At 43.8% G+C, this 15,860-nt stretch overlaps 1 pseudogene across 1 annotated transcript; it reads left to right on the plus strand.

Annotated features, from left to right (window-relative positions):
* The first annotated feature begins 8,612 nt into the window (after positions 1-8,612).
* On the plus strand, positions 8,613-11,829 carry LOC311015300 (extracellular calcium-sensing receptor-like; annotated as a pseudogene). The gene is made up of 10 exons: positions 8,613-8,767; positions 8,901-9,043; positions 9,291-9,491; positions 9,586-9,935; positions 10,054-10,182; positions 10,259-10,355; positions 10,456-10,590; positions 10,628-11,089; positions 11,202-11,282; positions 11,473-11,829. The product of its transcript is annotated as an extracellular calcium-sensing receptor-like (transcript).
* The last annotated feature ends 4,031 nt before the right edge of the window (positions 11,830-15,860 follow it).

The following is a 15,860-nucleotide window of genomic DNA, read 5'->3' on the forward strand; positions in this document are numbered from 1 at the left end:
CACACCAAGGGGGCAGCTTGCTGGGAAGAGAGCAGACACACCTCGAGAGATGGAGGCTGAATAGTTAACTTTACAGAAGTTAGCCAACAACAATGGTTGCAATGATACACATAGTTCTCTAGTTAGCTAGCTAACTGTTCAGGTCATTTTATGTAACCAGTGTAGCATTAAAATACCTGTCGTCAAAGTCGTCACTAATCCGGTGATAGCAATGACGTTTTTGTCGCTGTCACAAGAGTGCGTGGATGAAGCAAGAATTTGTTAAATTCTACTATTTGCTCTGGCGTTGCTTCATAACGTTACTACTGCATTGCTCGTTTTACTGCAAAACCTCACCTCGGCGAGTCCACAACTTCCTGTAAGTCAGTTTACTTTATACGGAAGTTTGACCACTACAATGTGTATGCCAAGGATCCATAGCAGGGTCATTTATTTTGCCTCTCCTGCTTTGTGGGAGAATTGTGTTGATTCAGTAGAATAATGGAGTTTTTATTTTCTGGTGTGGGTTCTTTGTGTTTATTTTTCTCTTGGACAACCCGACTTCTCATTTGCTTCTGTTTCTGTACCATTAGTTGGTTTCTCCGTTCATAATCTTCATGAAAATAAATGCAACTCATTGTTACACTTAAAGTGCATCAGCAGACCTTTTCTTTTTTTTCTTCCTTTCTTTGCAAAGGTTGGTAAAACGGTTTTGTTTCTCCTTGTGTTGCCCAAGACAAAAAAAATATGGCTTGATTTAGGTACTTTCCTCACTGTAAACATCACATAGCGTCAATGAAGAACAGGAACAAGCTCATAATATATCAGAATATAGACCCTGTCAGACATGTGAAATGAAAAAATATCCAACAAATATACTTTTGCTTTCTTGCCGAGCTATCACTCTTGTCTGTGAATGGTAAATGTAAGAACACAGCCATTAGCTGGTTAGCTTAGCATGAAGAGAGGAATCAGGAGGACAAATGTAAGCATCACTAATTAACTAGTTTGCTCTGTACAAGAAGTGTAAAAACAACAAGTTATGGTGGGTTTTGTGCCGGACAATTTCTAGGCCACGTGACTTCCCGGGGTCAAAAACAAGACATAACTCATCAATTCGTTAACTTTAAAGGTGCTGCTAAGTGGTTTATGTTACCTTTGGACAGAGCCAGGTGAGCTGTTTCCCCACGTCCAGTATTTATGCTAGGCAAAAGCTAGAATAAGTCAAAAGCTACAGCTAATTTGTCTGCAAGCTCTGTGTATGATGGACAATCAAAAGGACTGGCAAGAAGTTAAAGGGTTAAAGTGTAAATATCCCTTTGGTACTGTGTGTGGCTTTGGGAACCTAAAAGCGCACACATGCTGAAAACATTAATGACTTAAAGTGGTCTAGTGCTGCTTGCTTTGTGGCAGGTCTGGTGGTCTGGGATGCTTATTGGGTTGTGTTTGATGTCTCCTCTTAATGGCAAAGTCCCCCTGCGTTATGATGGAGCGCACACACACACACACACACACACACACACACACACACGCATAGAGGCACACTTTATTATGTGAACAGCCATTTGCCTTGTCGCTATGATAAAGCTTTTGGCGCTCTACCGGGGTTGTTTTAAAGCCCAGACACCCTTAGCCATTACTCAGGTGATATGCCAGCGGAGGGTGATCAATGTGTCTCTAATAGAGAGAATGGGGGGAAGGGGGGAGCAAAAAAGCGAGGGAAAGACAGCGATATTGATAGAGAGAGATAAAGATAAGCACGGAGAGTGATTGCACTTTTACCTTCTCATCCATCAGCTTGTTTGGTGTGAGCACTAACTGGTCCCTTAACCCGCTCTGCAGTAATAGCCTGTCTGCATGTTGTATTTACGAGGTGCCATCAAAACAATAGCATTTATCTAGGCACTCGGATCATACACTTTCATCACTTTTATCATGAAGCCTTCGCCTCTTTATGCAGTGTGTGTTTGTGTGCATGCATGTGTGTGTGTCTGTGTGTGTGTATGTTGAAAGGCTCGATGACCCGTGCTTTCGCGGGAGCAAGGAGCAGCTCCTAAGGTGGGTGTCCAAATGCGAGGCGGTTAATGCACCTTAAAGTTCATTCAAATCCTGAGGTCAGTGTGCGTGTTTCTGTTTGTGCATCTGACCTTCAATCTGTTCATCCGTCCTGCCCGTCTCTCGTAGTCACACTCGTTGGGGCAGGTTTACAGTGCACGGGAAAGACAAGCTGAAGAAGCAAAAAAAAGTTTGATAAGCAGGGTTGAGTGAAAGACGGGGGAGCTGCTAGAATGTGTGTGTGTGTGTGTGTGTGTGTGTGTGTGTGTGTGTGTGTGTGTGTGTGGAGAGGGAGCGTCTGGAAAGCATCAAGCCATAACTCGACGTAGGTGCAAGCGCATATGCATGTGTGTGTTTTGTAGCTCCCCCTGGTCTCTGGCTTGTTAACCCCGCAGGTTACGGGCAGCTTCAATGCCTGGCACACAGCATGGGAATAGTGACCTCTTCCATAGCAATGAATAAACACACATTACACAGACACATACATACCGAGTGTGTGTCCATGGTGTTTATAAAATAAAAAGACAAAAAAATGTCAAACACCTTTAAAGGCATAGTTTGACATGTTGGGGTGAAATGTGCTAAATTTTCTCTTCTGTCATCTTTGGACGGAGCCAGACCTTTGTGGTTTGAAAAGTAAAGCCAATGGAGAAGAGCCTTTAGCTTGCAGTCTTTCTAATGGCCATCAGGGAGCAACCTGTACCTTTGTCAATGAGAAAATTACCCTTATTCTCACTTGATTTATTATCTCAGTAAACATTGTAATCTTTATGGGTTTATGGTCTCAATCTCTAGTTTTAAGTCTTATTCAATACAACATGATGTTCATTTAGTAAATGATGTTCCTATTTCCAGTCAAACAGACTAAAGCAGGGTATATTTCAGGGTGACGTTTCATTGTGATTGGCAGGTCACTACCAAGGCGGCCAAAAACCATCATGGCGGCATTCAAAATACTGGACTAGAGGCTTCAAAACGGCAGTCCAAAAACCAATGGGTGACGTTACAGGTCTACGCCCACTTCCTATACACAGTCTTGCAGATCGTGAAGGCTGAGCTGCAGGGCACAGGTGAGGGCACAGGTGAGGATAACTAGTTCAGGTCCACCAGAAATTAATGTCTAGTAGTGCAGCAAAACCGAGGAATGGGACGAAATAATGGGCAGATACAATAACTGGTTTGCACAATTAATGGAACAGCCAGAGTGGTAACCAAATGATGTCGCCACCAGCAAGAGACGAACAATCGCCCTGCAGCGATGCAGATGACCTCCGACGTTCCATACAGACCTGAGACATCCACGTCCGTGACCACTCATGTTCTCAGGAAAAGAAAAATACCTGAGCAAAGAGTCTCAGATCCACCATTCATGAAAAAATTATAAATAACACAAAAACCGAATTGTTCCAGTCTGCGTTATTTACAATCAATTTCAACATAACATAGATCAAGTCCAGTAACTGTATTATTGCATGGCTGCTTAATCTGTAACGATTCTAATTCTGATAGCCTGTCTTCATGCTAAGCTAGGCTACCCTTCTGCTGGCTGTAGCTTCACAGTTAGCATACAACCATGAGTGTGGTATCGAACTTCTCATCTCACGCTCTGCAAAAAAAAACAACAACAAGTGTCTCTCTCGGTTTCTGAAAAGTTACGTTTCTTCGCTTTTTTCTGACCTGTCGCCATGATTCACCGCACAAAAACAATTGCATGCCGGCTCATTAATATGTTCAAAGTGGGCGTGTACAGGGCGGGATTCAGGTACGCACACTTGTAGGTGACTGATTTATAAAGGAAACATTGCGAACAGCTTGCGTGTGCACAGTTTTATAAATCGGAATTATTTTTGGCGCACGCAAACTTTGGCTTTTGGGCGTACGTACACTTTTAGTAAGGATCCTACGCACAGTTTTATAAATGAGGCCCCTGGTTATTACTTCACAGAAACACTGGGAGGAACTCATCTTCCCCTCTGAGATGAGGATTTAGTTATGTATGTGTGTGCATTACAGTGACCAAAAGAGATGCCAGCAGCTGGTGTGTTGTGTTTGGCCCTGTGAGCCCTGTCCCGAGCCGGTATTGTATTACATGTGCTAGTGTTGCCGAGGCGAGGTGGGCGTGTTGGCTTGATAGCCCAGAAGAGAGGGTTTGGCAGATGAAGGGAGGACTGCTGGGAGGTGGGGGGCAACTGACACCCAAAGCGCTTCTCATGCTCTAGCACGGGCTATTGTAGTCTGGAATTTAAGAAATGCATTTGATCAGTACGGTGCGTCTGCGTGGGTGTTATTTTGGAGGACTCCTGGGGACAAAAAACACCCGCCAGAGGAAGGAAGGTGAGGCGGAGGAGGTGGAAGCCAAGGGTGACCTGATGAATGCTTGTACTTTCATCATACATCTGAGAAGCCAGCATCCACTGTTTTTTGTCAGGAAAGTTGTCCCCTTTTCTGTCTCCACACAGGAGCTCTGCAATCTAAAGAAGAGAAAGAAACGATTATATAAAAATGCAACTTTTCTGTAACCTTTTATGTGGTGAAGTGAGCAACTGATTACAAAGAAAGAGAATACCATTCCAGTTCACATTGCGTGGACATTATAATAGTTTTTATGTTTATGGCGAAGGTTTTTGGTCCTGCTTTTTGGCCCATGACCCCAGCTATGTCTAACGAGTAGGCACACCAGATTTCCAAATCGGATCAACGGTGTCCGAGGATGAGCAACGTCGGGTTTTTCATAAAATCCAAGATGGCAGAAAATTTCCGTAGGCGGACTTTGGTACTCCAAGGGGATTTTTTTGTATTTTTCTGGTCCGTGGCCTGTAGAACCAGCTGGCATGGTGAGTGGGTGTCTGCTGGCAGTTTTAAACGCTGGTCCTAGGCCTGTAGAACCAGATGGCATGGTGAGTGGATGTCTCCTGGGAATTTTAAACACTGGTCCGAGGTCTGTAGGACCAGCTGGCACAGTGAGTGGGTGTCTGCTGGCAGTTTTAAATCCTGGTCCGAGGGCTGTAGAACCAGCTGGCACTGTGAGTGGGTGTCTGCTGGCAGTTTTAAATGCTTATCCGAGGCCTGTAGAACCAGCTGTCATGGTGAGCGGGTGTCTGCTGGCAGTTTTAAACGCTGGTCCAAGGCCTGTAGAACCAGCTGGCAGGGTGAGTGAGTGTCTGCTGGTAGTTTTAAACACTGCTCCGAGGCCTGTAGAACCAGCTGGCAAGGTCAGTGAGTGTCTGCTGGGAGTTTTAAACACTGGTCCAAGACCCAACCCCCTAACCCTGTAGAACCAGCTGTCATGGTGAGCAGGTGTCTGCTGGCAGTTTTAAACGCTGGTGCGAGCCCTCCAGAACCAGCTGTCATGGCGAGCGTGTGTCTGCTGGGATTTTTAAACACTGGTCCAAGACCTAACCGTAACACTAACCCCCTAACCCTGTAGAACCAGTTGTCATGGTGAGCGGGTCTCTGCTGGCAGTTTTAAACGCTGGTCCGAGACCTGTAGAACCAGCTGGCAGGGCGAGTGAGTGTCTGCTCGTAGTTTTAAACGCTGGTCCAAGGCCTGTAGAACCAGCTGGCAGAGCGAGTTGGTGTCTAAAGGGAGTTTTAAACACTGCTCCGAGGCCTGTAGAACCAGCTGGAAAGGTCAGTGGGTGTCTGCTGGTAGTTTTAAACGCTGGTCCGAGGCCTTTAGAACCAGCTGTCACGGTGAGCATGTGTCTGCTGGGAGTTTTAAACACTGGTCCAAGACCTAACCGTAACCCTAACCCCCTAACCCTGTAGAACCAACTTTCATGGTGAGCAGGTCTCTGCTGGCAATTTTAAACGCTGGTTCGAGGCCTGTAAAAGCAGCTGGCATGGTGAGTGGGTGTCTTCTGGGAGTTTTAAACGCTGGTCCAAGGCCTGTAGAACCAGCTGGCACAGTGAGTGGGTGTCTAATGGGCGTTTTAAACACTGCTCCAAGGCCTGTGGAACCATCCGTCATGGTGAGCGTGTGTCTTCTGGGAGTTTTAAACACTGGTCCAAGACCTAACTGTAACACTAACCCCCTATCCCTGTAGAACCAGCTGTCATGTGTCCTGAAGGAGAGATCAGCAATCAAACAGGTATTTTTCCCTTCATGCCTATCTACTGTACACCAAATATACAGTACTGCTAAAGTCTTTGATTCTTTAGATTCGCCCAACTGCTCCGCTTGCCCCGAGGAGTTCTGGCCCAACGCAGAGACACCCGTTTACCGAAGCCGCTAGAGTTCCTGTCCTTCAGCAAGGTCCTGGGAACCATCCTGGCTGCATTCTCCGTTGGCGCTTCCTGTCTCTGGCCGTCTTAGCTTGGAAGCTACCCAACAATTTCAACGAAGCCAAGCTCATCACCTTCAGCAAGCTGATCTTCTGTTCGGTGTGGATCACCTTATCCCAGCTTACGTCAGCTCTCCGGGAAAGTTCACTGTCGCAATGGAGATTGCCATTTTGGCCTCCAGTTTTGGACTCATACTGTGTTTATTTGCACCAAAGTGTTTCATCGTATTGTTCAAGCCAGAGAAAAACACCAGGAAATATTTAATGAAAAAAAATCAAAACTCAAAACAGGACATTTGGAAAGAGTTAAGATGGCAATGGTGGATTTTTAACAAAAAGGTATACACTATAATATGTATGATGTGCATGATGTCTTCACCTTGATTTACATTTTACATTTTTCTTTACATTCAATATTTTATGAATTTTAATGTCATGTCTTATTTTACAAATATTTGGGTTGAAAGTACAGCAAAGACTGAATAAAGAAATATATATAAAATCGGTTTCTTTGTCTTTTATAAAAACATTGCATGAACACCGTCCTCACATTGAACAGTGTGCAGAAAACATCAGTTCACAACCAGGAAAAGTTCAAATATCAGTTTATTATCAGAATTATTTTTCTGAAATGCATGAAAACGTGCAACACGTGACAAATGAACACTACAAACATAACCCATCAGCCATTATGAATATATGGATCAGTTTGATGATTTCCTCTTACATTCATTGATTAGATTTAACAACTGATTTAACTGTTTGACAGACGGGGTACTAAACATCACCACTATTAACACTAAATTCCTTTCCTAGATATGGATGTTATGGAACTTTAAAAAACATAATTGTAGGTGAACATCCATCATTCATTTGTGGCGTTAATGTTTCAGAATGATGAAAACAGTTGGAGAACAAAAGAACAAAACAATCTTGTAATTCCCAAATTATTTATTCTATTATCAAATGGCTTGAAAAATAATGCATATATCTGTACATGGGGGAACTTTTTTTTAATTTTTTTTATGTTAGCTTATTGTTTTAGAATGATGAAATTTGATTCAATGGATTTCCAACAAATTATTTATTATGATTCTATCATCCAATAGCTTGGCATATAGTGCATATAGCTGTACAATGGGGGCGGGGGCTGATTTGTCTCTGTGGTGAAGAAAAGCAGGGAAAGCCAGCTGCACCTCAAACATCCCACATCTTCAGCCTTGAGCGTCCTGTTGAGATGAAACCGTCGTTTGGGAAAGGGAGAAGAAAACTGGTCGTAAGATAGAGGAAGAGCACAAAAAACAACAACAAATGCCCCCATAACTGCCCTCCACCTTCCACCAGTTGCCATGCAAGGTGCCTTATACTCAATCACACACACATTCACACATCGGCAATTTGGGGTTCAGGGTCCTAACCAAGGACATTGAATTATGCGATGTAATTCTGCACTTTGCAGACTAAACAAACAACGCTGAGTTGTAAATCAGCCGTAAGCATGTATGCAACCTTCTAACATGTACACTACCATTACCACATGATGTCCAGTAGGGGGCAACAGACTACCAAGCCATCTTCTGAGTTCTATAATAATGGGATCACACGCCTTTACACTTCCACACTGAATTTCAGCCTGCTCGGGCGAAAACTACCACTGCATCTCATCAGTCGAGCCATTGATGAGTCATATGACCCACGGAACGAAGCAAACATCCCTGTTTTTACATAGTTGAGCTCTTTTTCTTTGAGAGAATATTTGGAGGACCATCATCTTCTGGTCTTCATGGGGTCGGTGTTGACGTGGCAACACACCGCTGTCAGGGCGCCTATTTGGCTGCTTCTTTGGTCCTCATCCAGCCTCCTTTGTCCAGTGTTGTCAGATATGACGGAAAGGGCAGAACTACATTTAGAGAGAGGGGTGATGAAAGAGACCAGGTCAGAGAGACCAGATGGTCTAGGTCAGGTCAGCTCTAGCTTACCTCTAGACTGGCAGACGGCGAGCCTCTGGCCCTGCAGTCGGGAGGGGATGTTGTGATCGGAGGGCTTTTCCCTTTGCATTACGTAGCTCCTAAACCACAACACAGCTACCAGAGCAAACCTCCGCTCACACCCTGCAGCGGGTAAGTGCGAAGATGGTCCCACATGCAAAATATTTCCTCCCCCTCATTGCTCTTTTTGTATTAAGATCTGCTCATGTGATATTAGGTTTCCCCCACCCCCCGCCTTTCTCTTCTGAATTACGAAATCTACATTTATTCAATTAGCTCCAGCTTTGATCACAGAGCCTTCCGCTGGATGATGACCATGGTGTTTGCAGTGGAGGAAATTAACTAATTCAAGCCTCTTACCTGGCGTGAAACTAGGCTACCAAATCATGGACAGCTTTTACCACGTTCACACCAGCCTGCAAGCTCTTTTGTCTTTAGTCAGCCACCCCGAAGTGGTGACAGGTGAGGTGAAACAAATGAAAGAAACTGAAAAAAGATCAGTTAAGTAAAGGCGTTACTAGATCGAAGGAGGTCGAACCGGGAGGAAGGATGCTGTGCACAGTGAGAGAAAGATGGAATGATGGAAATGTAACAGGGGAGAGAACAGACGAGAGTAAACAATCCAAACCTTTACCTTGGTGGCCGGCCGGTTCGCCGGTTCCCGCTGTGATCGGCCTGTCCTCCTCTTCCCCAACGAGAGCTGTAGCTCAGACTCTCGGCCCTTTCAACCTACCGCTGGTGAGAAAAGCAATTAGAAGTCAGGAACATGCACTTTAGTTTCCACACAAGTAGTCCGTTCCATTTCCAACACCGTTTGAAAAGGTTTTTGGCTTCTGTCTCATCTCAAAACCTTTAAGCGAGTTATTTTAAGTTTAAGAGTTTCACTGATAAGCACATGTATCCTTCTTTCTTGCGGACTGCGCCAAGAAAGACGTTATTCAAACACACCAACATGATTTTTACAAAACCCCTTTATATATTTCAGGACGACTACAGTCGCTATGGCATTCAAGCTTTCTCTAAACAGTTTCGACAGCGAGGTGGGTGTCTGGCATTTCATCCGACCATCCCAAAATCCCCTACAGCGGCTGAGATACATGAGATGGCCGACAGGCTGCAGAGTTCAACCGCACAGGTAGTGGTGGTCTTCACCACCGAGGGACAGCTGCTGGATCTGGTCTTAGAGGTGAGCACTCAATGTATATGCATAGGCATAAAATGAGACATTTATACAAGTAATTACGTGAGAGTCCTAAAAATCTATAAACCTTATTTCCTAGCTGGCTCGGAGGAATGTGACAGGGGTTCAGTGGGTGGCTAGTGAGGCCTGGGTGACCGCTAACCTGCTAACCTCGCCCCGCTTCCACCCTCTCCTGGAGGGTGCGCGCTGGGCTTCTCCTTCCCAGGAGTCAGGATCCCTGGATTGAATGAGTTCCTGTTGACTCTCCGCCCATCTCCCAAACCCGGGAGGGCATTTGTCAACATGCTCTGGGAAGAGCCGTTTGGCTGCAGGCTCAAGTTTAACAAACACCGATCCAAAAGAATTGATACTGTGGACAACTTTGGAAGATCGAATGGTTTTGGTTACAAACCAGACTCTCAGAACAAGTATGGATCCTTGAGGTCTATTGTAGGAGAACCAAGCACCTTCAATAATTTATGTCCAGACAGGTAAGTTGAACTAAAATGTTCCCCTTTAGTGTTCGCATCAATCTCCCGTTTCCCCCTCTGATTCTCTCTTCATACAGCTGCTACGTCATCTGAAGACGGTGAATTTTACCGATCAGTTTGAGGAGGAGGTTTACTTCGACTCCAACGGAGAGCCGGTTCCACTCTGACATCATTAACTGGCAGAAGGACGACAAAGGTGAAATCAGGTGGAGTACAACGTTAAGGAATCATTTTTGATGTTTGTCCTGATTGCATTTTAAAATGATGTTCTGCTGTGTTTAGATTTATCAAAGTGGGAAGCTATGATGGTTCAGCTCTACTGAGAGACCAGTTGCAGATAGAGCAGAGCACCATTGTGTGGACAAGAGGACAGCCACAGGTGGATCATATTACATTTCTTTAGAACAGAAAATCTACCAAGCATCTAGTCTGCAGCGAAGCAAATCCTGGCACATAATTTGACATCTGTATTTGTTCAGGTGCCAAAATCTCAGTGTAGCGCTCCATGCTCCCCTGGCAGCAGGCAGGCCAGACACCCAGGAGAGCCCCACTGCTGCTTTGACTGTGTTCCCTGTGCAGACGGAGAAATCAGCAACCGAACTGGTAGCCCACGTGTGTCTTTAAAAAAAAGGTATGTCCAGGTTCCACGAGTGCACAAAATGCCCCGAATACTTCTGGTCGGACAAAGACAAGGTAAAGTGTGTTGCCAGGGTAGAAGAGTTCTCGTCTTTCCACGACACCATGGGCATCATCCTGGACATGCTCACGCTGCTGGGCGTCGTCCTGACGACCATCGTCACCGCCGTCTTTCACCGTTTCCGTTGCACGCCAATATTCAAGGCCAACAACTCCAAGATACGTTTCTTGCTCCTCTTGTCACTCAAGCTCTGCTTCCTGTGTTCTCTGGTCTTCATCGGCCAGCCGTCCGTGTGGACATGTAGACTCCGCCAGGCAGCTTTCGGGATCAGCTTTGTCCTCTGTCTGTCCTGCCTCCTCGTTAAGACCATTGTGGTTCTCTTGGCCTTCTGGTCTCATGTACCTGGTTCGAAGGCTCTGAAGCCGTTTGGTCCCTCTCAACAGAGGACCCTGATCCTCTGCACTACGGCTCCTCATGTGGGAGGGCGATAGAACCACTACTTATTTTACCTCAGGTTGTGACCATTACATTTTTTTTGTTTTTTGAGTGCTTTTAAAATACCACCCCATCTTTCCTTCTTGCCCTCAGCTTTGTCACTGTGCTGGTTAGCTTTTGGGCACACCTCCCTTCCCATTCAAGAACCCAAACTACCAAGCCTCAAATGGAAAGGTGAGAATGACACCGGTACTACCACTAAGTGATGCTAAAATCAGAAATGTTCAAATCCTGCCTACACATTGGGACTTTAACAGCAACAACAGACAGGAAGCAAACAAAGTTATTTCACACTGTGTTGCAAATTGTGCAATACGTATTGATTGATCTGTATTCATGTATTGTTGGACATACATACCAGTAGATTGTTGTGGAGTGTACGGAGCCATGGCCTCCTGGATTTTATCTGGTCCTGGGTTACATCGGTCTGCTGGCCTTCGTCTGCCTCCTCCTGGCGTTCCTTGGACGCAAGCTGCCGGATACCTTCAAGGAGGCGAAGCTCATCACTTTAAAGCATGCTGATCTTCTGGGCCGTGTGGATCTCTTTCATCCCGGCATACGTCAGCTCTCCTGGGAAGTTCACTGTAGCTGTGGAAATATTCGCTATATTAGCCTCCAGTTTTGGATTGTTATTATGCATCTTTGTGCCCAAATGTTCAGCATTTTAATGCAGCCTCAGAGAAACCTCAAGAAAGGCATGACTGGAAAATATCTCACATGAACTTCTTACTTGTTGTTGGTGTTATTTTAATTGATTACCAAGCAAACAGAAGCACACACATTAATACAAAATTATGAAAATATTTAGATTTATGTCCCTTTTGTAGATTATGTTCCCATTAGAGTAAAAGACGAAGTAGGATATGCTTTAGGGCGTGGCTACCATGCTACCAATGCAATTAGCTACTAAGATTACTTTAACACATTACTTTACCTTGAATTATGAAGCTAACTGAAATTCTCAAAATATTTTAAATTAAAACCTAAAATAAAATCAACTTTGCAGCCTTACTGGATAGCTGTACTGAAGAGTACATAGTTTGAGTTTTTTCCGTTTCCAATATAATGAAGTGACTTAATTAATTAATCACTCTGATGGAATATTAATTTTTAGGGTTATGATCCATCCAATGAGGGAGAGTATTGTTCCATCCAGCCAAGTTAAGGTGAAAGTCTTTTAATCATCTCATGTAGGAGTAAAATGTCTTGGAGATTGATATGTGAATATCCGACTACTCGATTTTGGAGGTTATTTTAAAAAATGTTCAAATGTTTTCAGCATGTTAAGAACTTTGGCACTTCATTATTTTAAGCATACATGATGTTGACACTCACAAAATAAAAATACACCATATTGTATGCCTCCACTGTCCCACCCCAGTGTTCATTTTGGCAGCTATTTTAGATTTAGTCTTAGTCTTAGACTTTAGACGAAAATGTTTATTAGTTTTAGTCACATTTTAGTCATTGTTTACCTTCATAGTTTTAGTCTAGTTTTAGTCGACGAAAAGTAAAAACATTTTAGTCAACTTTTAGTCATTACTTTTAGTCACATTTTAGCACTGCCGCCCCCATGCGTCTGCTTTAAGGTGCTGGTCCATAACTTGGCCTATGTTGAATCTGTTGTCTCATTCTTTTCCTATAGGCTGCATGTGGCGAGCTATTACAACAGGACAATTCCATTCCATCAAGCTTCTAGCTGCTTCTGTCTATGAAATATGGATATTATTTTGGGTAGTGTCCATGGGCGGTTTTGTTGCCAGGAATGGTCCTTTCCACTCCCTGCCCTAAATATGTGTGTATATAGTGTACTTCTTCTGTGCCATTTATGTATTTAACTTTCTCTATCACTACAATAACTCTTTGACCGTCATTTGCTCTGCTGTGAACTCCTCCGTTTCTCCAGTTTGGGCAAACACAACAACTCACGGCCAAGCGTAAATCAGGCTTTCCGATTGGCTGTAAAAGCCGCTACGGGAGCCAATACAAGCGTCCGATGCATAAACGTAACTCTATACGTCACTAGCAAGATGGCGGATAAAAATAATGATCAATATACATTAACAAAACGTAGAAATGCGCCACTGAGACGAGGAGACATCTAGTCACATCTTTACAACTTTACGCATTCGTTTTGTTGTCAGAAATAAATTGCTCACATGGGCAAGCAGGGTACCGTTGTTTAGCCCCGTTTCTCTAGTTTAAGAGGAAAAAAAACGCATGTTTTTTTTTTAATGTCCGTAGAACACACCATTAACATTTTAGTCCCGTCCCGTCTCGTTAACGAAAACGAAGCAGACATCTCGTCATAGTTTTTATCATCAAGGATCTATTTTTAGCTCGTCATCGTCTCGTCTTAGTCATAGAAAAAATGCTTTTGACGAACATATTTCGTCATAGTTTTCGTTAACAAAATTAACACTGTCTCACCCAGAGCAATTATTTATGTCTGGTGGATCATTTTAGTGACAATTGACCAAAATCAGCAATAAAATATTACCAATTGTATTCCTAGTAGCTTGTATGTATTTATTGAACAAGGATCATGCCGGATGTTGTTTTTTTATTCTTGTTCATACTATTTAATTAGGGAAGGCAGTGTTTGGGGCTGTCAAATTCCATAAGCCTCTTACAGTCTATTATAATTTAAATGTTGCAAATGAGGGAGAACTGGACTTCTGCACCTCAGGCTTTAGAAAATGTAACATGAGACAGGAGACTTACCAATTACAGCTCAAGTCTGGACAATCACAGGAAATAGAAGCGTGCCTTACGCAAACCACACACACCACGAAAAAAGTACCCACACTTACTCACCCTTAAAAATGAAAGGTTTTTTTTTTTTTTTTTTTTAAGTTGTTGTGAGTTGATAAAGGGGGAAAATGTTAAATTCACACAGTGCAGAAAAACAGAACAGAAACAAGGTAATTTTGGAGCGACACAAAAGCCATTAGAATCAGTGTGAGAGTCACTGGGGAATAAACCTTATTTTAATCATCACATTGTGAGATGACACATTGTACGTGAAGACTTTAGAGAAGGCCAGAATGTGCTGGGCCTTCATAGCAGTTGCTTGGAGGCCTGAAACAGGCTTCAACTGCAGATTTCTTGGCTTAGTTCTGCTGCTTGGAGGTGGTTCAACCCCTCCAGTCAAAGCCCAGGAGAAAAGAGAGAGAGAGAGTCCAGAGTCTGAGTTGCTATTTGTTGAGACTCAGAGTCAGCTCAGCCTATTGCAATTTCTGGATTCAAAGTACAGCTGACCAATCCCATTGGAGTCTGGAGTTCCAAGATGGGTGTCAAGAGATGAGGCTTCTTCTCTGGTCATCCCAAAGGAAGTAGGGGCAGTGAAGAGTTTTGCCAGAGCCCTGTGCAGGTGGCTCTAATGTCTGACAAAAGAAACTGTTTGCACAACAGAATCCTGATGGTCTATCCGTAAGGCCTTCAGGATTGCTGTAGGAAGACATGGTTTCCTGGGGGGAAAAGCCAGCACATTGAGACGTGCAGGGATGACCCCGTCATCGGCAAAGCCATTAGTTTGTTAGGAGAACAACTTACCTGCTAGGTTAAAAGTTAATTCCTCTGAACTTGATTTCAAAGGAATGGAAGTATCTTGAGATTACAAATGAAAGGGTATTTCTGGAAAAGAGACTATGATGGAGTAAATTCTTCCAGGAGGCACTTTGTTTAACTTACCCTCAAGATCAAGGGTCCACCTGTAGTTTCAAACCATCTAAACCCATCCTGCATGAGTGTGGGAAAGGATGACTGGTCTTGCATGCCGATTCCTGGATGTGATCCTCCAAACCACGCAAGCAGGTTTGTCCTGCAGTGGATCCAGATAAACTGGAATTCTGAAATGGTCCATAACTGAAAAATGTCGGGGCCATCTGTGTAGCAACACCTTTATTGTCGTCACAGATCCCAACCCTTTAACTTACCTCGTTACTTACCACTTGACAAAGTCATTAGTTTGTTAGGAGAACAACTTACCTGCTAGGTTAAAAGTTAATTCCTCTGGACTTGGTTTCAAAGTAATAGAAGCATCTTGATATTCAAAATGAAAGGGTATTTCTGGAACAGAAACTATGATGGAGTAAATTCTAACAGGAGGGACTTTGTTTAACTTACCCTCAAGATCAAGGGTCCACCTGTAGTTTCAAACCATCTAAACCCATCCTGCATGAGTGTGGGAAAGGATGACTAGTCTTGCACGCCGAGTCCTGGATGTGATGCTCCAAACCACGCAAGCAGTTTTGTCCTGCAGTGGATCCAGATAAACTGGAATTCTGAAATGATCCATAACTGAAAAATGTCGGGGCCATCTGTGTAGCAACACCTTTATTGTCGTCACAGATCCCAACCCTTTAACTTACCTCGTTACTTACCACTTGACAAAGTCATTAGTTTGTTAGGAGAACAACTTACCTGCTAGGTTAAAAGTTAATTCCTCTGAACTTGGTTTCAAAGTAATAGAAGCATCTTCATATTCAAAATGAAAGGGTATTTCTGGAACAGAGACTATGATGGAGTAAATTCTAACAGGAGGCACTTTGTTTAACTTACCCTCAAGATCAAGGGTCCACCTGTAGTTTCAAACCATCTAAACCCATCCTGCATGAGTGTGGGAAAGGATGACTGGTCTTGCACGCCGAGTCCTGGATGTTATGCTCCAAACCACGCAAGCAGGTTTGTCCTGCAGTGGATCCAGATAAACTGGAATTCTGAAATGGTCCATAACTGAAAAATGTCGGG

Source organism: Eutrigla gurnardus (assembly GCF_963514095.1).
Source record: "Eutrigla gurnardus genome assembly, chromosome: 6".
Lineage (NCBI taxonomy): Eukaryota > Metazoa > Chordata > Actinopteri > Perciformes > Triglidae > Eutrigla > Eutrigla gurnardus.